The sequence below is a fragment of the Tenebrio molitor genome, chromosome 8 (assembly GCF_963966145.1).
Source record: "Tenebrio molitor chromosome 8, icTenMoli1.1, whole genome shotgun sequence".
Taxonomy (NCBI): Eukaryota; Metazoa; Arthropoda; class Insecta; order Coleoptera; family Tenebrionidae; genus Tenebrio; species Tenebrio molitor.
Window position 1 is genome coordinate 9,140,940 of NC_091053.1, and position 12,122 is coordinate 9,153,061.

Consider the following 12,122-nt stretch of genomic DNA (forward strand, 5'->3'; position numbering starts at 1 on the left):
TATAAGAGACTTTGTCTCTTTCGATCTAGGAGGCCATGTGATCAACAATGACTGAGTCTGTTGGCAATGAAACAATTGAAAAATATTGGTGTTTTTTTGTTTCGTAATTGCCACTGACCGGATGTTTTAACTTGACACGACATTAAAAAAAAAATTAGGTTATGTCGGGTATGTTTATGCCACGGCCTCCTTGATTTATAAGAGACTCGTCTCTTATCCGGCCTGTCGCATTCGATAAATGTCTGTTTTTGAAAATTCCCCATAGACAACACAGTAAACCTAGGTTTACTGTGTTGTCTATGAAATTCCCCGTATAGTATGTCCATCTAGCGACTTTAATGTGACCCATATATTAGTATATGCAACTAAAAATACGTATGAATAATGACATTTTGTATAATAAATTGTCAATTTGAAAAACTAAGTGCAGTCGAAACTTTAAAAAATGCCACAAACAAAGAAAAAATGTTGTATTAGTTCACGACATAAAGTTAACATTTCTTATCATAATCTACCCAATGATATCACTTTAAATGCAGCATAGAAGATAGGACTGAGAGATCATACTGGTAATATCATGAGTGCCGCAGAATATGCAAGTAGTAAAATGTTACCAAGATTCCAAAATTTAAGGGTCAATGTAAATATTTCAGTCACCTTGCAAGATAGTTCTCTGGAAAAACTACAAAAATTGTCTTCCTTTACTTATTTGCCAAGTATATACCTATTTTCAAATTGAGACGGCGGCAACAGCTTTTTTATGTGGCTACTTAATTATGAAAATAACGGAGGCAGTCCATGGATGTGATTATTGCTTGTCACATTTACAAGATTCAAATTCGAAAAAGAAAATCCCTTTACTGGAATTAATTTATTACTAAGATAGAGGAAGGCTAAGTTACCCCAATGATCAATTTGTGGGTCTAGTATAGTTTGGGAATGAGAAATTGGAATTGTAGCTTCTTCACTTGCAATGGGTTTTGGGAAGGTTAAACATTATAGATAATAATGAAGATTTACGGCTATGAGCAGTTCATTCCAGGAGGGACAAACAATCTGCATTTTGCCGATATTTGGCATCCCTTTTTAGTAACTAGCAGGTAGATAAACTTACACTATCGTAAATCTTCATTATTATAATCTTTACAATCTACCCATTGCAAGTGAAGAAGCTAAAATTCCAATTTCTCGTTCGCAAACTATACAATTTACAATAATTTCAATAATAGTAGAAATTCTACCAAGCATTCCAAAGGAAAATATAAATTTTGTTTTGAAGAATATCTTGGCCTCAATCTTTCGGGAAATCCACTAATTCTTTGTCCTGTTCATGGTAAAATGTGAGTGAGACACTTATTTAAAATTTAGAACTTCCTGTCATTGTCAATTTATGTAACTTGCACTCACAGACAAATAAAAAAAATTATAAAAAAGAAAATTGTTGAAATTAAAATTACCGTTCATAAAAATTCTTTTTAATTTGAGATTTTGAAAAGGTGTCAGATGTAGGTGTGCGTTAAAACTGTTGAAAATGTTGAAAACACGTCTATAAAACAATAATTTCCTGCAAGGCAGGCAACCAATACAACACATAAGCCCCGTATTGTGGCGCACCCTATAAAACAAAAATAATGCCTAGAACTACGAATGCGGCAGGCCGGATAAGAGACGAGTCTCTTATGAATCTAGGAGGCCGTGGTTTATGCTATTACAAAAATGACCCTTTCATGGTAAACGTCAAATTCGCCTGTCAACTCTGTTAAAGCTGACAACCGGAAATGCGTTTAGATTACAGTGGTACCAAAATCATTCAAATTTTCATTGTTACCAACAGACTCAGTCATTCTTGATCACGTTGTAATTGTTCGCAAGCCTGAATTAAACGGCGCAAATTTGTCAAATTTCGATTTGAATAGTTGTCATTTTTGCCCCAGTTTTTTTTGTCCACCAACCGTACATACTTACTTAAAATACTTAAAAAATATTTGTTTGTCTCCAGGGCACTTAAGTCAGTTTTTGTTGACTTAAGCCTACCTAAACGAAGAGCTTTGTTCGATTTTCTCCGTGATCCACAATTCGTTAAATCAAAATTGACTTACCTTTTTATGCGGACCGCGAAGAGACCATGGACCGATTGGCATGGGTGGAATTCGACGATAATTTTGGACTTCGGTGCCACTTCAATTAAGTGGGTTTCACGACACGAGACGAAAGTTACGAAAACTAGGTGCTTTCACAAAGACGGTCAAAGTCGAAGTATCTTTCTTCCCAAAAATGTCCATCACCGGTAGGGGAGGTTTCGTCAACCCCGATTTTGCACGAAATTGTGAATCGGTTAACGCGCAATAACCAGTGACAGAGGGTGCAACTATTTTCGAATTGTATTTTTTAAAACTAAATTAAACTAGGCGCTAAAACTAAACCGAACAAAACCAAACAAAAATGAAAAGAACTAAAATTAATTATTTACAAAAGCCAACAATATTTGTAAATCTGTTGTATTAGTGTTGTAACTAATACAGGAGTACCTTTCATTTATTAAAACTTTAAACTACTTCATTAACACTTTAATTTATTTACAGTACAATTGTTATAGATATGGACATTAACATTAATCGAACAATTTTCAGCATTAGAAAAAAGACTTGGTATTTGACTAACTGATGAGGTTTGATCAATCTCTATATTGAAACTTGCTGGATAGTCGAGTCAATAAAGCCGAAAAATCGCCGAAACTTCTTAATCCTCAGAAACAGCTCCGATTTTGATGATTTTTTTAAAACATGTGTATATTTATACAGGGTGTCCCAGAACTGGCTCTCCAGAGAAAAAAGGGAGCCTTAGGGCGAATATATTAACGTGTATTTTAAAGAAAAAAAGTCCTATCTCAAATGATAACCGAGAAAAGACATTCTGAAGTTGACCAATTAGAGTTGAGCATCATTAAGGTGGAATAATCGCAATTTTGCGTTGCCTAGGTTTCCTTTTTATCCGTAAACCTCTATAATTCTGTCCATTTGATTTGGTCCACTACATTTATTAGAATGATTGTTTACGTCAGTTTGACATTTGTTATAGAATTTCGCTGCGATATTTAATTCAAGTGTATCATTTAACATGTATTCTTCCTCTGAGTACGTAGATATGATTCTTACTTTTGCGCGTTGTGGGAACAATGCATGTGAAGCAGTAAGGTTGTACCGTGACAATTTCCACAAAGACAAAACAATCCTGAAATTAATCGCTCGGGGTCGAGAAACGGGTCAGATGCAGCCAGTTCGAAGAAGAAGTTAGGGGTGCTCCAAGAAATGTAAGGACTGTCGAACACGAGGAAGCCGTACTGAATGTCTTTGAGGAAGACGGCACCCGGAGTATTCGAACAGTTTCTCGTGAAATGGGTTTATCCAAGAGTTCGGTGCAGAGAGTTCTAGCTGATAATAGGAGACATCCATACCACTATACACGAGTACAACATCTTCTGCCAGAGGATTATTATCCAATTAGGCGAGATTTTTATCTATGGTTAATAAACCAAAACGATGCTTCACACTTCTTGTCACGGATACTGTTTTTTCGGTAAGGTTGTTCCAATTATCACAACCTTCATATCTGGGCAGAGGAAAATCCAAGAGAATAATTTCTCAGAGGTTTTCAACAAAGGTTTTCTGTTAATTTGTGGACTGGGCTATTGGGCGATCGTTTGGCAAGTATAAGCGTGGTGGATCCTTCCATTTGTTAAAATTCCGAATCCCCGGCTCTAGATTGGACCGTTTGAATTCCCCGCAAGATTAACGGGGGCAAGATATGCTCAGTTCATTGGAACGGAGCTACCTGATTTACTTGAAATTGTACCTCTTGCTTATCGCATAAATGACTGGTTCCAACATTTTAGCAGAAACGTTCGGGAAATTTTTGATAACCAATATCCACAGCGCTGGATCGGTCGAGGAGGACCGCATCATTGGCCTGCCAGGTCTCCAGATCTGAATCAAATGATTTATAAATTTAAATTTATAAATTTATAAATATGGGCGGCCCATAAATTCAGAGGCTGATCTGAGAGTTTGAATTCAGGAGGCTTTGTTTCAGTTACTGAAGAAATGATAACTAACGTTACTACAAGAAGTTTGTTACGTAGAGCACAATTGTGCATATAAATGAATGGTGGTCATTTCGAACATCTGCTTTAACATTGTTACCTATTTAAATAAATGGTTCTTTTTAGAATCGCCATTTTTATTGTTTTATTTCGAATTTTGCAATTGTCAAGTCTTGATGTTGATGACAGATAAACGTCAACGAATTTTTATATCGGAAAACGTCAAAATTCCAGTTGCCCAAACATTTTATTGATTTGTGCGATATCAGAGATTTTTTGTTGTTGTTTAGCAACCGATCGGATTTTTTAGTAATACCTGAGGACGAGCTTCCGGGATTGGTGAAATTAAAAACTTTGTAACTCGGTAATTTGAGCTAGCAGAAAATTTATTTTAGTCAATTTAGAGTCTTTTTTGTTGTCGGCACATGCCTGTTTTCTCTGGGGAGCCAGTTCTGGGACACCCTGTATATTATTTGAAATCAGAAACATTTTGGTTGGAGCACGTAAATATTTATATTGTTTAAACAATAATTTGCTATTTATGGAAAAAAATCCGTTTTCCACGATATTTATTTCAAAGATTTTTTTTATATGGAAACTGAAGTATAAAGAGTAGTTGTTAAGTTAAAATTTCTAGTATAAAAACAATTTTTACAACAAAAAACAACAATAAAAATGTAATATAAAACCAAATGCAGAGAACATTTTTTACCCATTCGTGTCTTTCTGAACAGCTTAAACAATGACATAGTTGAATCAAACAGTGTAGTTGTTTTAAAAAATAAATTACAAAAATATCCTCTGGAAATTCATAGCCATAATTACAATTAAGTACTGCTCATAGGCGGCCCGGCCGCGACTCGAACGGAGTAAACAGGGAAATACATCTGTTGGAAATCCTACACTAAAGCTTGCTAAGTTAATTTCTGGGAATAAAACAGGCTAATGCCTCTATTCCTCCAATTAATAATATTAATTATAATAGGCAGAATCATCAGAATATAGCCTAAGGGAGTCCGTTTCGGCTCAGGGACACGAGGGTCGCGGGTTCGATTCTGACCCAGGGCGGAAAAAAAAGACTATATTCTATCTCGTGATTCGGAAGTCACGTTAAGCCATTGGTCCCGGTCTATTGAGTTGGTCATCACGCCCCTCATAGATTTGTAAACCAGTCCTAGACTGTGTAACAACATAATAATTATTATTATTTGAACCCTCCACCTCCCGGCGACACGGCAATTTTGCCGGAGTACATACACTATTACGGATAGTACTATCAAGTATGTAATAGTGCAGTGCTAATCAACATAATTACCGGCCTCTCGCCTCCACATTTTGACTTTGTTGTGTTTTATTATGTTCTGTGTCAATGTTAAGGAACTTCCTTACGATGTGACATGAGTATAATAATATACTTTTTTGAATTTCAACTACCAATGTGTTACCTAAATCCAGAATTTTTAAAAAGAGATTGCGGTACTATTCCCGTTGCTGAAATTATAAGTGGTAAAATCGAAATTTTTTCTAAACACCGTAGCAACAGAGAGCTCTAAATATCTATTAATTTTTGTGTTATATTATGTGAATTTGGAACAGCTATATCTAAAAGATATGCTTGCTTTTGTTGTTTACTTAAAATAATAATGTCTGGTCTGTTATGCTCAATATGAATGTCAGTTAAAACTGCTCAATCAAAATATAATTTGTAATTATCATTTTCCAAACAACTTTCTGGTGTATAACTATAATGTGGTTGTGTATTCTTTAATAAATCGAATTTAACAGCTAAATTCACGTGTATAATTTTAGCGAATATATCATGACGTTTCTTATATTCGCTTTGAGCCAAAACGGTGCAAGAAGAAATGATGTGTTCCATTGTTTCCCTTTCAGTTCCGCAAATCCTACATTTATCAATGATCGATTGCAAACCGCATATGTGTTTTTTATAATTTCTTGTATTTATAACACGATCTTGTATTGCAAATATAAAACCCTCCGTCTCAGGATGAATATTTGATTTCTTAAGCCATGTGAATATTTAATTTCTTAAGCCATGATTATTATTATTAATTGGAGGAATAGAGGCATTAGCCTGTTTTATTCCCAGAAATTAACTTAGCAAGCTTTAATGTAGGATTTCCAACAGATGTATTTCACTGTTTGCTCTGTTCGAGTCGCGGATTATGGCAATGAATTTCCAGAGGATATTTTTGTAATTTATTTTTAAAAACAACTACACTGTTTGATTCAACTATGTCATTGTTTAAGCTGTTCCAATGTTCCATAATAGAAAGACACGAATGGGTAAAAAATGTTCTCTGCATTTGGTTTTATGTTGCATTTTTATTATGTTTTTTGTTGTAAAAATTGTTTTTTTACTAGAAATTTTAACTTAACAACTACTCTTTATACTTCAGATTCCATATAAAAAAAAATCTTTGAAATTGTTAAAATAATTGTTTTGCGCGTGTTACAGGGAGACAATTTAGTAGTCTAGATTCTAATACTGAGTAGCCATAGAGAGAATGTAGTTTTGTTTAGTTGTTTACATAAATAAATGTGACGGTTAACGTTTTTGAGAATCTGTGTATCATTTTCCTTGCTCTCGAAGTTTTCCTCAAAGAATTCTGCAATAAAAGGTTATGGGCCCAGATATCGTTAACTGAGATGAAAACACTTAGAGGAAAAACTTTGTGAGCGTCTCAAAAACGAGTCGCGCACGCTGTAGCCATACGGCTAGTGAGTTAATCGTTCTCGACAAGAGTTAAGTGCTCGCGAGTAATCCGAAAATGTCTGACGAGATCTCGGCGCGAAACGTTTCGAAATTCAACGGGACGAATTTTCAAAGTTGGAAATTCCAAGTGAATGCGTTATTTGTCGCGCACGGTATTCGAGACATTGTCGACGGATCGCGAGTGAAACCGGAAGGTGTCGGTCAGGATATCGCGAGGTGGATCAAGGACAATGCAAAAGCTATGTTCCTGATTTCAACGACGATTGAGAGCGAGCAGCTTGAACCGCTTTTGGTCTGTGTAACGGCCAAAGAAATGTGGGAAAAACTAACGAGCGTGCACGAGCAGAAGTCCGCTTCGAACAAACTGCTGCTCACGACGAGGCTGTACGAGTACAGAATGTCTCCGGGAGACAGTATCATACAGCACGTTGCGAAAGTACAAAACATGGCTGCTCAATTACTGGACGTGGGAGAACCAGTGTCGGATTTGACGATAATGGCCAAAATACTCGCAAGTTTATCGTCGAAATATGCAGCTTTTCAGACGGCATGGGACAGTGTATCACGAGAGCAGCAAACGCTGAATAATCTTCAAGAGCGTCTCATCCGTGAAGAAGCTCGTCTAACTGCTGAGGACGAGAGACCTGGCGCGTTTTCTGCGTACAAGAAAAACGCAGCCGAGAAGAACGACGCGAAGAACGCAACAGGGAAATCACAAAAGTCGGACTGGCGTAAGGACGTCGAGTGCTACAAATGCAAGAAGAGAGGCCATTTTGCTCGCGAGTGCAGAAGCAAGAAAAACGAAAATCAAAATGGTGGCGCAGGTAAAGATACAAGAGATTGCGCGTTCGTAGCAGAGAAACACCGACAACAGTCGAAGATGTGTGACAAGAGCAAAACTAAGTTGCTAGACAGTGCCATCAACGAAGTTCGCAATGACCGTAACGAAGATGTCTGGATTACCGACATTGGAGCTTCAAGACACATCACACGAAGACGCGATTGGTTTTCCGAGTACAGAGTACTCACTAATGGTGGTACTATCTCTTTAGGTGACAACAAGGAGTGCAAAATTGTGGGCGAAGGCACAGTGCTCATTGAAAAGTGCGTCAACGATGAGTGGCGAAACGCGCGAATAGAAAATGTTCTCTACGTACCCGAGATGAAAAAGAATCTTTTTTCGGTAGGTATGTGTACCACGCGCGGTCTCGAGGTTCTGTTCAAAGGTGACTATGTAAACATACACGGTGACAACGAGTTGCTAGCGTTCGGTGTAAAACAAGAAAACGAAATTTATCGCATGGTTTTTAGAGTTAAAAATGCGCGTAGTAATATTGAAGCAAACGCGTCGACAAGTGACCTACGTGTCTGACACGAAAGACTGGGACATTTAAATTTTCGTACGTTACGCGAAATGGTAAACAAAAATCTCGTCAATGGCGTGCAGCTATCAAAAAAGCACGACGTATTTTGTGAACCATGTCAAATAGGAAAATCGCAGCGTAAAGTCTTCAACAAAGTGCGCGAACGGGCTGCGACGAAACCTGGCGAAGTTTTTCACACGGATGTGTGCGGACCGATGTTCGTAGAATCTCTTGGTGGAGCACGTTATTATGTTTTGTTTAAGGACGATGCCACAAGTTTTCGCTTTGTTTACTTCCTTCGACATAAGAGCGACGTAGTCGAGAAACTGAAGATGCTGGACAAAATGGTTGAAAACAAGTGCGGACGAAGAATTCAAGTGCTGAGGTCCGACAATGGCAGAGAATACCAGAACAAATCTCTGGATCACTACCTGAAATCTCGAGGAATTCAGAGAGAAAATACTGCCCCGTATACGCCGGAGCAAAATGGCAGAGCAGAACGCGACAACAAGACCATCGTCCAGAAAGCACGAACGATGATACACGCGAAAAGCCTACCACTCCGTTTATGGGCAGAAGCTGTAAACACGGCAGTGTATCTGATGAATAGAAGTGGATCATCGAGTACTCCAGAAGAAAAGACACCGTATGAACTTTGGATCGGACAAAAGCCAAACTTAAAACACTTGCGGGTGTTTGGCTCCACAGCTTTTGTTCACATCCCGAAGCAGATGACCACGAAGCTAGAGCCACGTTCAAAGAAGATGCTATTTGTAGGTTACGATGGAGAATCGTCAAATTACCGAGTGTTTGACCCTGTGTCGAAGAAAGTACCTGTTTCGCGTGATGTTGTCTTCAATGAAACTGTTGGCAGCACAAAAAGTGTCGTAAGAAATGAAGATGACGAGGAAATAATATTTCCAAATGTCGAAGAAGTCGATGAGCGAACAGAAGACGCAGATGAACGAGAAGAAGAGGATGAATTTCAAGAAGCTACCGAAGAAGTTGCAGATATGGAGGTACAGGAGCTTCAACAAGAAACATCACAACGAACCCTGCGAGATCGAGCGAATCTGCGAGCTCCAACGCGGTATGAGTCTAACGTTGCAGAGTATAACGTGCCCCTGACGTATTCAGAAGCTACACAAAGTGCAGACGCACCTCAGTGGATCGACGCGATCAACAGTGAGCTCAAAGCTCACCAGGAAAATGGTACCTGGTCCCTGGTCGAACGAAATCCCGGAGTCAAAACTATCGACTCTAAATGGGTTTTCAAACTGATGAGGAATCCCGAGGGCGATGTGTACAGGTACAAAGCACGACTGTGTGCTCGTGGTTTCTTGCAGCAGAGAGGTGTTGACTACAATGAAACGTTTGTTCCAGTTGTACGCTACGACTCAATAAGAGTGCTTCTTGCACTCGTGGCAGCAGAGGATCTTGAGTTGGCGCAATTCGACATACTTACAGACAGCATTCCTTCATGGGCAGCTCGAGGAGGAGATCTACATGGAAGTGCCTGAAGGTCTAAGTGGTGAAAAGCAGAGCAAAAGTGCGCGAAAAAGTGCCGTGTGTAAGCTGAACAAGTCCCTATATGGATTGAAGCAAGCACCAAGGTGCTGGAATAAAAAGTTTAGTGCATTCTTGCACGAATTTTGTTTTAAAGAAACTGAAGCAGACCAATGTATTTTTGTAGGAAATGTCGGAAATGAGTCCGTGTATTTAGCATTGTTTGTTGATGATGGTTTGATTGCAGCAAAATCTCTTGATACGCTTGATATCATGCTCGGGCGTTTGAGTGAGACTTTCAAAATCACAATCGGTGATACTAGCATGTTTGTAGGTATGCAGATCAAGTGCGATCGAGCGAAACAAAAACTGTTCATTCACCAAAGTGCATATGCAAAAAGAATTGTCTCAAAATTCAAAATGAGTGAAGCAAAGAAAGCTAGTGTTCCGATTGATCCTAATGTTGTTCTTTATCCTGTGCTCGAGAACGACAAAAAGGCTGAAAATGTGCCTTATCGTGAAGCAGTCGGATCCTTAATGTTTTTGGCCGTAGTTTCGCGTCCAGACATAGCTTTCGCAGTAAATACAGTAAGCAAGTTTTTGAACAATCACAATGACGAGCATTGGCGCGCAGTAAAACGCATTATCTCATATGTGTCAGGAACGATCGAGTATGGAATCGAATACTTCTGTAGCGAAAAAGCATGTGAGTTAATTGGTTATTCCGACGCGGATTACGCGAATGATATCGAAACAAGAAGGTCAACAACCGGGTATTTGTTCGAGCTCGTAAATGGTCCTGTCACATGGTGCTCTCAAAGGCAAAAGCTTGTAACACTGAGCACAACAGAGTCAGAATATGTTGCAGCGTCGGTTGCGTCTCGGGAAGCAATATGGTTACGAAAGTTGCTGAAAGATATCAGACCTCAATGTGAAAAAGCAACTGTGATATTCGTTGATAATCAAAGTGCCATAAAACTAGTCAAAAATCCTGAATTTCACAAGCGTACAAAACACATTGATGTTCGTTATCACTATATTCGTGAAAAAGTCAACGCTAAACAAATCAAAGTCGAGTACGTTCCTTCAGAACTACAAAAGGCTGACATTTTTACGAAAGCCTTGACAAAAGAAAAATTCAAGCGTTTATGTTCTAGTATGAATGTAATCGAATACCCTACTTAACACGCTGAAACGGTGAGAGTGTTAAAATAATTGTTTTGCGCGTGTTACAGGGAGACAATTTAGTAGTCTAGATTCTAATACTGAGTAGCCATAGAGAGAATGTAGTTTTGTTTAGTTGTTTACATAAATAAATGTGACGGTTAACGTTTTTGAGAATCTGTGTATCATTTTCCTTGCTCTCGAAGTTTTCCTCAAAGAATTCTGCAATAAAAGAAATAAATATCGTGGAAAACGGATTTTTTTCCACAAATAGCAAATTATTATTGTTCAAACAATATAAATATTTTTGCGCGATTGTACTCTACTTGGTTGTTTACCACGTCTGTTTCCAAGATGGTAAGCTCTGTTTACTCGTTGCTAACGATAAACTCGATGGTAAGTAATTTTTGGTGTTCTAGAACGGTAAGTAAAGTTTATTCAAAATTAATCAATTATTATAATAATTTTTATGTAGACAGAAGTTGAAGACAAGATGTGGGGGCACTTTCTGGAAACTCATAAAGCTCTTGTAGTCGGCTTTCCTTGGCGCTGCAATGAAATAGCATTAGCAAACTTGCCGCGACATTGGCATTATCAAAATTTTCATACCCCGCATTTTCCTTGTCTTCTTGATTAGGTACACATTGAGGTTGTTGGTTTCGAAAATAATTCTTCATTTATGTAGACAGAAGTTGAAGACAAGATGTTAGCACTTTCTGGAAACTCACACGGCTCTTGTAGTCGGCATTCCTTGCCGCTGCAATGAAATAATATTAGCGAACTTGACGCGACATTTTCATACCACACATTTTCCTTGTTTTCTTAATTACACGTTGAGGTCGTTAGTTTCAAAAATTCTTTATTTGTGACGCACCCCACATTCAAAGTTTCTTCTACAATATCCAGTTCGTTTTCGGAATCACTAATATCACTCATTTTACTGCTTGTTTTTCAACACAACTGGCGATATTTGCGCACAAAAACTGCAATGGCGGTAGTTGTTTGCAGATTGCCTTAGAAACGCGATACAAAAATCGACATTGTGGCAACACGATGTGAAGGGCGTCGTATCGCATTGCATTCTGGTTAGGAATGTTTTGTAATAAATATTCAATCGCGCAAAAAATCTCATAAGCATGACGAACGTTAATGACAATGTACGGATCTCAAACAATTGTCTTCGATCCGTACATTGTCATTACCGTTCTTTATACTTAATATACTATGGCGGACAATAAATTTAGGCCGGCAA